A 16,041-nucleotide genomic window follows, 5' to 3' on the forward strand; every position below is an offset into this window, starting at 1 on the left:
GTACCTGTTGTCCAGCTGGGATGTCCAGATCCACAGATCTCCACATCTGCTTCTCTTGGCAGCCACACCTCCTGTCGGTTTAGTGCACACACCAAAGCCACACTCTTGCGGCACTTACACAAATTTCATTGCCAGCATGACAATGATTGTCTACAGACTGTTGTCGTGTTAATGCTGCGAATGGCCACACATTTTCAAAGTGACATGTGAGCGGTGTTAGATGTTCATGTGTGTCACCTGGAATTTGGCCGGCACCTGCCGCGAGAGGGATTGATGGGCTCGCACAGGGCACACTTTGTCTTTCAGCTGATGGTGTGCTCAAATAGTAACAATGGGTGTGCAAGCCATTCGAGGCAGGGACAATTTTACACGTTTTGGACACGATTCCTGCTTCATGCGCACTTCGAACAAACTTTGCACTATGTATGAAGGGGCCCTAAAGGATACCATCCTTCAAAATGCTGTCAAACGTGAAAGAAATTTTATCTTTGTTGACAGTAATGAATTTTCCTCCAGCTTCATTGGCGGAGGTAATAATGTGCACCACTTCTAATAGTATACTGGTGCATAAACCAGATGCTTTGGCATAACTGAATTGACTGCATGTTACTTTGCAGAATGATGCACCACAAAGCTCAGTATTGGTTATATTACAAATCCCAGTCTATACTCAGGTTGTGTGAGTGCTGAATGGAGCTGTGGCTGAGACTCTGGCTTCATCCCAGTGAATTATAGCATTCATCAGGAATGTGTTCTGGCCCCTGTTCTGTTCAGAGCTTGCATGCACTGGGTACTGGGTTCAGTTAGGGACAACAGCAAATTGGGCTCCGTTGATGAGAAAAAGTTCACTGAGTCACTTTGGGCTGACTAAGAGGATGCACGGGTGATGCCTTGGTGTGACATTGTTACCAGTCTGTGCAACCAGATAATATAGATAAACCACCAGGTGCATTATAAAGTGCATCATAGTCTGAGGGCAACCGTGGAGCCTACAGATATATAATGTATCACAAACTGTGTTTGAGGGCAGAGCACAAACACAGTAGAATATATGTGCATCATGACCTCAAATTAATAATCACTTTTTAAAATAAAACTTATAATTTTGCTTTTGTTGGTGACATTGTGCTCGCACTGTGCATATTTGTCATTGAGCAATTCCTACGTATATATTCATATATCAATCAATCAATCAATCAATTTTTTTTATATAGCGCCAAATCACAACAAACAGTTGCCCCAAGGCGCTTTATATTGTAAGGCAAGGCCATACAATAATTATGTAAAACCCCAACGGTCAAAACGACCCCCTGTGAGCAAGCACTTGGCTACAGTGGGAAGGAAAAACTCCCTTTTAACAGGAAGAAACCTCCAGCAGAACCAGGCTCAGGGAGGGGCAGTCTTCTGCTGGGACTGGTTGGGGCTGAGGGAGAGAACCAGGAAAAAGACATGCTGTGGAGGGGAGCAGAGATCGATCACTAATGATTAAATGCAGAGTGGTGCATACAGAGCAAAAAGAGAAAGAAACAGTGCATCATGGGAACCCCCCAGAAGTCTACGTCTATAGCAGCATAACTAAGGGATGGTTCAGGGTCACCTGATCCAGCCCTAACTATAAGCTTTGGCAAAAAGGAAAGTTTTAAGCCTAATCTTAAAAGTAGAGAGGGTGTCTGTCTCCCTGATCTGAATTGGGAGCTGGTTCCACAGGAGAGGAGCCTGAAAGCTGAAGGCTCTGCCTCCCATTCTACTCTTACAAACCCTAGGAACTACAAGTAAGCCTGCAGTCTGAGAGCGAAGCGCTCTATTGGGGTGATATGGTACTACGAGGTCCCTAAGATAAGATGGGACCTGATTATTCAAAACCTTATAAGTAAGAAGAAGAATTTTAAATTCTATTCTAGAATTAACAGGAAGCCAATGAAGAGAGGCCAATATGGGTGAGATATGCTCTCTCCTTCTAGTCCCTGTCAGTACTCTAGCTGCAGCATTTTGAATTAACTGAAGGCTTTTTAGGGAACTTTTAGGACAACCTGATAATAATGAATTACAATAGTCCAGCCTAGAGGAAATAAATGCATGAATTAGTTTTTCAGCATCACTCTGAGACAAGACCTTTCTGATTTTAGAGATATTGCGTAAATGCAAAAAAGCAGTCCTACATATTTGTTTAATATGCGCTTTGAATGACATATCCTGATCAAAAATGACTCCATAAATGACTCCATCCATGACACATATATCAAAAATATATGTCTGCAGCATGCAAGTAATATACATATGCTATGTATTAGAATGCACATCATTCAAAAAGTGCGTGAGGAATGGGAGGATGGTAAATGACCAACAACTCATTTCCCCCCCAAGGCTTTATGGTGAGCTAATTCAGACTGGCATCATTGTTAATTATTGTGCTGTATCACATTAAGTAATACAGTTGTTCTCTTGAAAATACACAGTTCTGCAACGCAAGTGTACTTAATCACACTGGGCCAAGTTTATTGTCAGTAAACTGATGTGTTGGTGTAACCTCATTTTGCAGCATTTTATTCTGGGAAATGAAGATGAGAATTTTAAATTATACTACTTTTTCATCTTCAGCCTTGAGAAATAAAAAGATTTATTCACACTAGTGACTAATGTTCTGCTTAAAATGAAATTTTGTTGGCATAATAACACAATTATGAGTCACAATACCACATCTTATTGGAGACAAAACATTTGGCGTCTTTGTGTGTCCCTGATATGCCTTTCAGTTCTGGCAAATTTATGTGTATGCGCTACAGCTTTCAGCTGGGGACTACAGAAACAAACGCTACTAGACGATGTCTGTCTCCTCAAAAAGAATTTACCACATATTATAGTCAACAGTGTGATGTTGCCAGACCTGCATTTCAGCTACTGGACAAGAGCCAAAAAGTGAAGTACACCAGCTAGATGTTCACTACAAACTGCGCAGCAGTAGGTTCATACTTGACCCATTAAGGGTTTTGGAGGGTGTCATGGGAGTTCCCCATACTCAACAAAAATATAAACGCAACACTTTTGGTTTTGCTCCCATTTTGTATGAGATGAACTCAAAGATCTAAAACTTTTTCCACATACACAATATCACCATTTCTCTCAAATATTGTTCACAAACCAGTCTAAATCTGTGATAGTGAGCACTTCTCCTTTGCTGAGATAATCCATCCCATCTCACAGGTGTGCCATATCAAGATGCTGATTAGACACCATGATTAGTGCACAGGTGTGCCTTAGACTGCCCACAATAAAAGGCCACTCTGAAAGGTGCAGTTTTATCACACAGCACAATGCCACAGATGTCGCAAGATTTGAGGGAGCGTGCAATTGGCATGCTGACAGCAGGAATGTCAACCAGAGCTGTTGCTCGTGTATTGAATGTTCATGTCTCTACCATAAGCCGTCTCCAAAGGCGTTTCAGAGAATTTGGCAGTACATCCAACCAGCCTCACAACCGCAGACCACGTGTAACCACACCAGCCCAGGACCTCCACATCCAGCATGTTCACCTCCAAGATCGTCTGAGACCAGCCACTCGGACAGCTGCTGAAACAATCGGTTTGCATAACCAGAGAATTTTTGCACAAACTGTCAGAAACCGTCACAGGGAAGCTCATCTGCATGCTCGTCGTCCTCATTGTAACCGACTTGAGTGGGCAAATGCTCACATTCGCTGGCGTTTGGCACGTTGGAGAGGTGTTCTCTTCACGGATGATGCGAAGGAGATGTGTTGCACTGCATGAGGCAAATGGTGGTCACACCAGATACTGACTGGTATCCCCCCCCCCCCCCCCCAATAAAACAAAACTGCACCTTTCAGAGTGGCCTTTTATTGTGGGCAGTCTAAGGCACACCTGTGCACTAATCATGGTGTCTAATCAGCATCTTGATATGGCACACCTGTGAGGTGGGATGGATTATCTCAGCAAAGGAGAAGTGCTCACTATCACAGATTTAGACTGGTTTGTGAACAATATTTGAGGGAAATGGTGATATTGTGTATGTGGAAAAAGTTTTAGATCTTTGAGTTCATCTCATACAAAATGGGAGCAAAACCAAAAGTGTTGCGTTTATATTTTTGTTGAGTATATTTGTGATTTGTGGACTTGTGTAATGCCTGTGACTACCTCCCACAGATGTCTTCTGGAGCTTGTCATATAGGGTGTTGGTTGCTTTGCTATGAGACATTCATATGTTTTCTACCATTAAGACTCAGGAGACTAGACACTGTTAAACTTCTGTTCCATAGATATACATTTCTTTTGGGCTGGCCCCGCACCTGACAGTGTCAGGATATGACAACCTGGAATCCTGCCATCAGAAAAAAGCAGTGGCAGAGCCTACCACAGCCAAGGACCTACTGATGGCAGTGGGGTGGAGGAGGGCGTGGTGCAGGCCAGTGACCAGGGCTGCAAACAAGACCAGAGCAGAGGGGACTAGAGGAGAAGGCAGAGGCAAGGCCATCAGCAGGCAGGGACCAGCAGGAGGCAATGGAGTAGAGGAGTTACAACCCAGGCCAGCAATAGGGACCAACAGGAGGTGGAGGAGGCAAAGTCCAGTGCAGAGAATCACACAGAACATACATTTGTATGCAAATGTTTGGACACCCCTGGTGATTTCCATGATTTTCCTTTATAAATCATTGGTTCTTTGGATCAGCAATTTCTGTTAAATATATCATATAGCAAACACAGTGATATTTGAGAAGTGAAATGAAGTTTCTAGGATTTACAGAAAGTGTGCAATAATTCCAAATTAGACAGGTGCATAAATATGGGCACCCCAACAGAAAAAAATACATCAATATTTAGTAGTTCCTCCTTTTGCAGAAATAACAGCCTCTAAACACTTCCTATAGCTTCCAATGAGAGTCTGGATTCTGGTTGATGGCATTTTGGACCCTTCTTCTTTACAAAACATCTCAGGTTTGTTGTTTCTGAGCACGGACAGCTCGCTTAAAATCACACCACAGATTTTCAATAATATTCAGGTCTGGAGACCGAGATGGCCATTCCAGACAAATTTCCATCTCTGGACCCCGCAAGTCACAGCTGCTAAACATGTACCATGTTTTGAAGGACATGACATTGCAACTCTACACTATGAGGCACGTGCATATGCTTGCTGTTCTCACGTGGAAATACATAATAACATATATCACCTTTGCAATGGACTGGAGCGACCACACAGCATGCCTCATGAGAATGGTTGATAAACCAAAAAAAAAAAAAAACCTAAAAACAGCACAAACATTAAATACAATTTCTGTTTACAGTCACTCATCACTCATCTTCAACCACCTATCCGGGATCGGGTCGCGGGGCAACAGCTCTAGCAGGGGACCCCAGACTTCCCTTTCCCAGGCCACATTAATTGACCACCTCCGACTGGGGGACCCCGAGGCATTCCCAGGCCAGTGTGGAGATATAATCTCTCCACCTAGTCCTGGGTCTCCCCTGGGGTCTCCTCCCAGATGGACGTGCCTGGAACACCTCCCTAGGGAGACAACCAGGGGGCATCCTTACCAGATGCCTGAACCACCTCAGCTGGCTCCTTTCATTGCAAAGGAGCAGCAGCTCTACTCCAAGCTCCCCGAGAATGGCCGAGTTTCTGACCTTATCTCTAAAGGAGACACCAGCCACCCTCCTAAGGAAGCCCATTTTGACTGCTTGTGCCCGTGATCTAGTTCTTTCAGTCATGACCCAACCCTCATGACCACAGGTGAGAGTAGGAAGGAAGACTGACCAGTAGACTGAGAGCTTCACCTTTTGGTTCAGCTCCCTTTTTGTCACAACAGTACGGCAGAGGGAATGCAAAACTGCCCCTGCTGTCCCCATTCTCTGGCCAATTTCACACTCCATTTTCCCCCACTTGTAAACAAGACCCAGAGGTACTTGAGCTACTTCACTTGGGGCAAGACCTCATTCCCTACCATGAGAACCATGGCCTCAGATTTAGAGCTGCTGATCCTCCTGCAAACTGATCCAGTGAGTGTTGGAGGTCACAGGCCCACATCATCTACAAAAAGCAGCAATGAGACCCTGAGCCAACCAAACTGGAACCCCCCCCCCCCCCCCCCCCCCCCGAGAAGGCACTGAGAAGGGACCCCCTCACTCCATACTCCCACAACACCTCCCACAGTATCACCTGGAGTACCCGATCATATGCATTCTCCAAGTCCACAAAACACATGTAGACTGGATGGGCATACTCCCAGGCACCCTCCAGGATCCTTGTGAGAGTGAAGAGCTGGTCGGTTGTTCCATGACCAGGACGGAACCCGCATTTTTCCTGTTCAATCTAAGATTTGATTATTGGCCGAACCCTCCTTTCCAGCACCCTGGAGTAGACTTTACCAGGGAGGCGGAGTAGTGTGATGAACATGCAATTAGCATTGTCTTTTTAGTAGTCTTGAATTGGCAACTTTTTTATAATTTATAAATGCAGTAAGTGGACAAGTGAACGCATTTTTATTTATTTTTTTTACCTTTCTCATCAGCAAAGCAGCAAGCAGGATATTTTCACTCACGCACGTGTGTGCGTGAATCAAGAAAGCTTGGCTGGACTTCCTTAAAACTTGATTGGACTATTTCTTGGATCGATATCTGGAGGTGATTAGATTTTGCTTAATTTTCAATTTCAATTTATTTCCATTTATATAGCGCCAAATCACACCAAAGTTGCCTCAAGGCGCTTTACACAAGTAAGGTCTAACCTTACCAAAAGTCTAAGAACACATGTCCAAAAGAAACAATTGTTTTTCTATATCTCAGTAATCATGAAGCTGAGATGGACGACCTAAATCATATATAGATCAGTAACATAGTTGACAGATTGGTATGAAAGACTTAAAAATTAAGTCACACAGAAATCACATGATGAAGTCATACATCATCATCATCACAGATGTTTACTTGTACATTTATATTGCAGTGTGTAGAGCGTGGAGGGCATGCATCAGCCATTTGATGCCTCTTTTTTGGTTTGTTTTGGTTAAAGGGAGAGGAACAGTTCACCCACCCATCAAGACACCACTGCAACTCTGAGTGAGTGTTAAACAGCTTGTGCCTGAGCACAGATCCATCAGCTAATTGTATTCATGCACATTACTTACAGGAAAACATGCCTGATTGTCATTAATTGTAAGCTGGTGAACCCAGAGAAACGTTCTCTATTGTATTTCACCTGAACAGCTCTTTCATCTTACTTATAGTATTGACAGCACCTGGAGAGAGACATCAAGATGGAGGGCTTGTTTCAGACCCACCCATTTCAAAACTGTAGGTGGAGGATTGCGCCGCATGGCGTAGAACCTCTGCAGCATAGGGTTCATAGCATGAAGGGAAATGTGATACAAAAGGAATTGAAATGAATTATTGTAATTCTTATGGGAACAATGAGACAAAAGAGGATTGTGATGCAGCACTGTCAAGAGCTGCATCAAGAGAGAGAGTTAGTTTTTCAGGAAAAACCACATGTAAAGATGGACAGATTTTTGACAGGGGAGAAAACAAAATCAGGCGATGCTGTTTGAGAAAACACGTCAGTCAGAACCAAAATATAACATCGTCTCTCTCGCTGTCGGGTTCACTGCCAGTGTACTGAGTGCCTTGCATCTTTTGCATCTAAAAAGCAGTTTAGGGGATGTGGGGTGTTGCTTTTCTTCTGCAGTTCCAAGAGAAGCCTGACAGAAAAAGTTTGAGAGCCACTCCTCTCAAAACACAAAACTAAATCACTTTACCCACATTCTTCTGAATGACACAATGAAATGGAAGCTGGAGCTTTGCTTCCATGGTGTGACAGGATATTTCTGAGATATTTTCTCTGCACTCAGAGAGTTGTATCTGTTGAAACTTGCTGTAACGTAGAAATCATGAAGCCAACTCACATCAAACTAATGCCTCTTATAGATGAAGCGATGAGCCACAAACTAATGGAAAAGTAGTTTAATATGATGGATGGTGTCAGCATTCCCTGCAATTCACATTTCAAGATACTGCTTGTGTTAAAGTGCTTTTACACAAGTACCACAACATTCTGAAAAAAATGAATGTTTCTGAGTGCAGTGGGAAGAATATTTGCACGAGCTGAAAGATGGACCCCACAATTCAACTTGTTTTAATTGAGGCTTAAATAGATCCATGTCGTTTCATTTTTACTCAAAATTAAAAGGTTCTCTGAGCAGGAATTGCATGGTAGAGGGACCTAAAAATTCTCTACATCATGCAGGCAAGTTGATGACACACTGCTGAGTTCAGCGATTGCTGCCGAGGAGCTTCACAGGCTGTGTAGAAACACGTCTGCATTCCTCAATCCAGTGAAATTTACAGTAAGAACTTGTCCAATTCTTAATCTGACAGAGTGTCAACGGATGATGTCCCGTCAAACACTATGGCTGCTGGATTTAGCTACTTGTATCGGAAGTATTTTTCCGAAAATCTCATGAAGACGTGCAATGGAGTGTGGGACAAAAATGCATGGGAGATAGTAAAAAAAAGCAACAAAAAAAAAAAGCGCTGTAGTAATGTCATTTATACAAAGGGACAAATAATGTCACATGACATACAATCCACCAATCCAGTGACAAAGATCTATTTAGGTGTCATGCAATGGACACTATATTGTACTGTACCAGACTACACCATATCATATGTTGTGTTATACTAATATACTATATGTTTCTATCTATAAGCTCAACCAGACATAGCTTTATATATTTCAAGTACATGAGTGCCACCATGACCTGGACCCAGATAAGTGGCAGTAAATGAATAAATGATGAATAAATATATGTATGAGTGAATTGTGTCAAAACTGTCAAATATGTATTCCAAAACCTAGTGTAATTTCTCCTAGTTGCATAATGTTGGTTTATATTCACCAAATGACATCAGGTGCTAATATGTATGGTATTAACTTGCACTGCTGGAACAACTTACATTTCAGTATTTTGCTCAAAGCCACCTTGACAGGAGCAGTCAGGATCTAACGTCACCTCACTGTGGAGAAAGGAGCCAGAGCTTGTGCGGGAGCCAGTTAGATCTGGCAGGTCTCACCTCCACGCACAACCTTGGGTCTGGAATCACTCTCCTTGGTAGGGGTTGGACTTTGTTCTTCTCTGGAGTTGTCCAGGGTGTGAGGCACCAGGCATGTGTGGGGATACTCACGAGTCCCTGGCTGAGCGGCACTATATTGGAGTTTACCCTGGTAGATGAAAGGGTCACCTCCCTTATGCCTTATATGCTGGGGGGAGGACACTGACTGTTGTTTGTGCAAATCCACCGAACAACAGTTCAGAGTATTTGGCCTTCCCCACTGGAGTCCTGCATGGGGCTCCAGCGGGGATTTCTGCTGGTGGACTTCAGCGCACACTTGGGCAATGACAGAGACACCTGGAGAGGTGTGATTGGGAGGATCTGTTTCCCTGATCTAAACCTGAGCATCGTTTGTTTTTGGACTTCTGTGCTAGTCATGGACTGTCCATAACAAACACCATGTTCAAACATAAGGATGCTCATGAGTGTACGAGTACATGGAAGCATGATTGATTTTGTGATCATATCATCTGATCTGAAGCTACATGTTCTGGAAACTCTGATGAAGAGAGGGGCAGAGCTGTCAACTGATCACCATTTGATGCTGAGTTGTATCAGAGGGTGGGAGAGGACTTTGGATAGACCTGGTAAGCCCAAATGGATAGTGTGGGTGAACTGGGAACATCTGGAGGAGCCCATTGTCTGACAGATCTTGAACTTACACCTCCGGCGGAACTTTTCTGGCATCCCTGTGGAGGTTGGGGGCATTGAACCAGAATGGGCAATGTTCAAAGCTTCCATTGTTGAAGCTGCAGCGGGGAGCTGTAGCCTGAAGGTCTTAGGTGCGTCAAGGGGCGGCAACCTTGAAACACCTTGGTGGACACTGGTGGTATGGGAAGCTGTCCGACTGAAGAAGGAGTCCTTCCGGGATATGTTTTATCACTGAAAACTCTGGAGTTAGTTACAAGGTACCGACAGGTCAGAAGGGCAGCAGCCTCTGCTGTGAGGGAGGCAAAGCAGCGGGTGTGGGAGGAGTTCGAAGCAACCATGGAGAAGCACTTTCAGTTCACACCAAGGTGCTTCTGGCAGATCATGAGACACCTCAGGAGAGGAAAAAAGGGAACAATCCAAGTTATCTACAGTAAGGATGTGACTCTGTCAACCTCAACTGAGGAGGTAACCGGTGCTGGAAGGAACACTTTGAGGAACTCTTGCATCAGACTGGAGTGCCCACTGTAGTAGAAGCAAAGCTGGAAGCCATTGGGAGATCATCAGCAATTTCCCTGCTGGAAGTCACTGAGGTAGACACACAACACCACAGTGGCAAAGCCCCAGGGGTTGATGAGCTTCATCCAAAAATGCTGAAGGCTCTGGGTGTCGAGGGACTGTCTTGGATGAGACATCTCTTCAGCACTGCGTTGAGGTCTGGGACAGTGACTAAGGAGTGGCAAACTGGGGTACTGGCTCCCATATTTAAGAAAGAAGACCAGAGAGTGTTTGCCAACTACAGGGGCATCACATTACTCAGCCTCCCTGGTAAAATCTAGTCAAGGGTGCTGGAAAGGAGGGTTCGAGTGATAATTGAACCTCAGATTGAGGAGGAACAATGCGGGTTCCATTCTGGCCGTGGAATAAATGACCAGCTCTTCACTCTCACAAGCATCTGGAGGGGGTGTAGTATGCTCATCCAGTCTACATGTGTTTTGTAGACTTGGAGAAGGCATATGATTGGATACCCTGGGAGATGGTGCGGGAGGTGCTGTGGGAGTAAAGAGTGAAAGGATCCTTTCTCAGGGCCATCCAATTACTGTACACGTAGTCAGAACTGTGTAAATCGGTAAGATGGACTCATTTCCGGTGGGGGTTGGCCTTCACCAGGGCTGCACCTTGACACCAATCTGTTTGCAAAATTCATGGACAAGATATTAAAGCGTAGTTGGGGGGGAGAAGGGTCTTCAGTTTGATGGGTTTGCAGATGATGTGGTCCTGTTGGCTTCATCGGCCTGTGGTTTCCAGCACTCACTCGATGGGTGTGCATCTGAGTGTGAAGCGGCTGGCCTGAGGATTAGCATGTCTCAATCTGAGGCCATGGTTCTCAGCAGGAAGCCGATGGACTGCCAGCTCTGGGTAGGGAATGAGGTCTTGCCCCAAGTGAACCTTGGGGACTTGTTCATGAGTGAGGGGTCAATGGAGTGTGAGATTGGCTGGAGAATTGGCGCAGCAGGGGCAGTATTGCATTCGCTCTGTTGTACTGTTGTAATGAAAAGGGAGATGAGCAGTGGTGGGCACAGCTAACCAAAAAGTTAGCTTCGATAACTATTAATCTCATAACTGAAAAGTTATCTTTTATGATGCTAAACTGAAACTGCTAAAAAATTATCTTTATTACAGGTAACCAATAACATTTAGTAGTGATTCGGATGCAGCCACATCAGATTATACTGTCAGATTCTGATAAACCGGTTTCACTTTAAGGGCCGCAGGGGCTGCTGGGTAAATTCAAGGATCACAAACACAAAAAGAACGCACGATAAATGAATTAATAAAAAATAAAACCCCAAACACTGTCATCATCTTTCAAAAGCAGCAAAACATAGTATTAGAAGCCAGTTTATCTTGGTATTATATACACTGTCATTTACGAACTAAAAGCTGCTGATTTTTTCACACGCTTTGAACCCTGCAGCTTAAAGAAACGGAATACATCCATTAATGCATTGAATGGCAGAGTAAAAGACACGTCATAAATATAAATTCTTACCTATTAGTTTCATTGGGGTTCATTAAATTCTGAAGAAATAATTCACATAAAGCATCCTGATTATCCAAAACGGTGTCTAAGAAAAGTCCCTCTGTAACACAGCTGCAATTAAATTATGCCATCAGCCACAAAGAAATAAAATAATATTACCGTCTAATCCTACCGTCTGCGTTGAGCAGACAGTAACACTCACTGTAACGTTCAAAGAGAACCTGAACTACACTACCCACAATGTTCCCTGCATTGACCGGCCAATCATGTTTTGCACTTAATGATGACATCATCAGCAAGCGACAGCCAGATGGACTAAAATGTTTGATCTTAGGATTTACAAACATTTTTGACCGTTAAACTTAGCTGACTTTACCAGCAAGAAAAATGTTAGCGGAGTGAAAGTTATTGGAACTAAATTTATCGGAAGATAATTGGTCCGTTGATGGTTTTAAAAATCATCTGAAAAGCTAATCCGCTAGTCAGCAAAAATATTAGCTTTGATAATCATCGGTTATCGGATAAGCTGAACTGTGCCCACCACTGGAGCTTAGCCAAAAGGCAATGCTCTCGACCTACTGGTCAGTCTTCGTTCCTACTCTCACCTATGGTCATGAGGGTTGGGTCATGACCGAAAGAACTAAATCATGGGTACAAGCAGCTGAAATGAGTTTCCTTTGGAGGGTGGCTGGTGTCTCTCTTAGAGGTGAGAAGTACAGTAATTCGCGAGGAGCTCGGAATAGAGCCGCTGCTCCTTCACCTGAAAGGAGCCAGCTGAGGTGGTTCAGGCATCTGGTAAGGATGCCTCCTGGGCGCCTCCCTAAGGAGGTGTTCCAGACAAATCCATCTGGGAGGAGACCCCGGGGAAGACCCAGGGCCAGGTGGCCTGGGAACGTCTCTGTATCCTCCAGTCAGAGGTGCTTGATGTGGCCTGGGAAAGGGAAGTTCGGGGTCCCCTGCTGGAGCTGTTGCCCCACGCGACCCCATGCTGGATAAGCGGTTGAAGTTGTATGCATGTATGATTTAAAGAGATCAGCGAACAGTAAGTCTCTGACCTGCACAAACAATGACCACTGAGCTCATTTAACAAATAAAAGAATATGCAGGGCATTTTAATTTCTTAGATTCTAGCCTGGAATCATCAAAATAGCTGATCTGAACAATCCATATTCAAGCACACATTTTGTATTACAAGAGGCACTGACAAAATAATAGCAATGTCATCTATGTAAAAAAACAGAAAATAGAAACATAGTGTGTACGGTATACAGCCTATGTACAAACCGTGGTGCTTTTCCCAGAGGACTGAGCTATGGGCCTCAGCAAGCTGCCGTGCATCCCGAAGAGCTGTGCTAATTTCCCCCTGCTGTCCATTCCAACACTGTGCACGATCACTGCCAGCTCAAGTCAATGAAATCGCTGTCTTTAAAATTCAAATAAGAGACACATCACTCGCTATCTGCACAAATTACATTCCAGTTGTTCACTTTTGTGGATCATGATGGGTCACAGTGTCATAAATTGTTTAATACGTATATTCAAAACCTTTAAAGTGAATTACAACAGTCTGCAACGGCACGGTTATCGCAGATTACTCATTATAGCATGCCCTAATTGGGGTTGGTATTTTTTTAGTCACTATGGTCCGGCACACATCCGGTGCCACAAATCACTTGTAAATCAAACTTCTCCTTGGATACAAAAGAGCAAAAAAAGTGCTTTAGCAGAGTGGATGAGCATGAGGTTCAAGTGGGATGCTGAATTTAAACATCAGATCTGTTTGCCGATTGAAATTCCAATGAAACACAATGCAAAACACTGAAAAATAAAGCCCTTGGACATATACTGCAGCATTTTTCATTAATTCCTACAATGTGCTACAGCATATATGCACTTACAAATTGAAAATGTTTTCTCCCTCATTAAACATACACATCAAAATTCAAATATCCTTCAGAGATTTGTATGTTTTTGAGGTCACTACGTTGTGCTTCTGCAAACAAACAAAAGGAACATTATGTCTCCATATCTAAAGCACCAACAGTTCATATGGTGAAAAGTGTGAGACATTTATTTTATTTTATTCATTTATTAAACATCAGGCAACATGAAAACCTAAATTAGGCTGAATTAGTTGAACTCTGACTGGGCACTTGTGGAACATTCATTCATTCATTCATTCATCTTCTACCGCTTAGTCCAATTAAGGGTTGCGGGGGGCTGGAGCCTATCCCAGCAGTCATACAGCATGAGGCGGGGTACACCCAGGACAGGACGCCAGTCTGTCGCAGGGCCACAAATAGACAAACAAACACACACACACCTACGGACAATTTTAAAGAGTCCAATCCACCTAACCCGCATGTCTTTGGATGTGGAAGGAAACCGGAGTGTGCAAATTCCATAGAGAAAGGCCACGAGAATTGAACCCATGACCTTCTCGCTGTGCGGCAACAGTGCTAACCACTAAGCCACCGTGCTACCCACTTGTGGAACAATTAAACCATAACTGAAAACAGGTTTAAATAAACTATTTTAACTCACAATGAAGCCAAACAAACTAAAAAAAGAATCCATTAAACTTTGATGTTAATCCAGAACTAAAATAATGTCTTGAATCAGTTCCCTTTTTGAGTGTGGATTTTCCACTCAGAAAGGGAACTAATTAATAAAGAAAATAGAATGAATAAAGTTATTAAAAGAGGTTCAGAAGTCGAATAAATGGAATATTGTTGAGGTTCATTACTGCTAAAGAGAATTGAACTTTGGTGGAGGCATGCGACCCTCCTGAGTTCTCCCATAGTTCAAGAAGAGAAAACACATAAAATCTGAGATAGAGAGACAGAGCGAGAGGGGGGAGCTTTATTGAGACACATCCAAATATATCCAGGCGATGTGTTGCCAAATATGCAGGACCTATTTATGTCAGTGAACATCAAGTGCATCCCACTTCCAGACAGAAAGCGTTGTTTCCGTTCCTCACCGCCACCATTACATGCACAAGAGTACACAGTTATTGTTCAGGAAAGCTCCAGCCGCAGTCCCCTTTATCCCAGATTAAATGGCAAACACCGGATTGCAGCCAGATAGCATCTCCGTGTCCAAGGCCAAACAACACTAATATGTAAGGACCACCTGAAATGACCCATGACGAGGGCCGGCGAGAATGTATCCAACAGTCTTTACAGTTTCAGGCAGTTAATTATGTGCCTTGATGACTGTGGGAAAAGTGCAAGAAAAGTTTCTACATGTCGTTAGGGAGGAAACTTTGGTGTTATCATGGCATACTTAAAGAAGCAAAGGTAGTGCTGTGTTTGCAAAGTGAGACAGGAGGATGCACCGGAGAGATAGTGAGATGCAGGATGGGGAGGCGGTGCTGCATACAAACAGGTATGAGGCAGCATGCGGCAGCCGGAGAAGTCACGTTGTGCCTTTTGTTCCTAACCATTGTTGGCAATCAGTGGGAATGACTCCTCCCACTCAGGCTCAAGGCCACAAGTGTCCCAGGGCGCCAGAACCGACTGAAATGGAAGTTGTGAAAGGAATAGTTCAGAGGGAGGGGGCACCTCCTCTGCCAGTCAGTTTGTCTGTTCATCCCACGTTGCTTTATTACTGTCACTTTCTGTTCACATTAAGCCATAATCACTGGTGGCATCTAATCAGTTTCAACACGTTATGCTCCAGCATCAACGTGGATGGTCCAAAAATCAAAACAAGACTGACAGTAGTCTACAACGGAAGAAAACGTGTGATTAAAAACAACCTACTAGTCTCATTGTTTGCCAAATACTTTAACCACAACCTAACTGATGACTGGAATAGGCTGTCATCACTGTCGACATTAAGTGAATTAATCTTATCTGAAATCAGATCATTATTTATATATTAAAATGTGTACATAAAATATAGGGGTACCAACAATTTTGTCCACTTGTGTATTGAGCATTCAATGCTTTAGGTACAGTGAGTACACCGAAAACATTTGCACGGTACTGTAAACATTGGCAGTATACGATTAAATCCTAAAGTGTTTTGGAAAGTGATCCATAAATCAAATTTATTATGATAGCCAGGCCTCATGTGGTTCAGATGTTAGAGCAGGTAAACTGAAAGGTCAGCAGATCAATGTGTAACTGCTGCTTTTTATCAGTCTTTCAGCAAGACACCAAATTGTGAGAGGTCCAAATCTGATTAAAAATCAGGAGAGGTTAGCATCACAAACACCATCCACCT

The sequence above is a fragment of the Thalassophryne amazonica genome, chromosome 3 (genome assembly GCF_902500255.1).
Source record: "Thalassophryne amazonica chromosome 3, fThaAma1.1, whole genome shotgun sequence".
Classification (NCBI taxonomy): Eukaryota; Metazoa; Chordata; class Actinopteri; order Batrachoidiformes; family Batrachoididae; genus Thalassophryne; species Thalassophryne amazonica.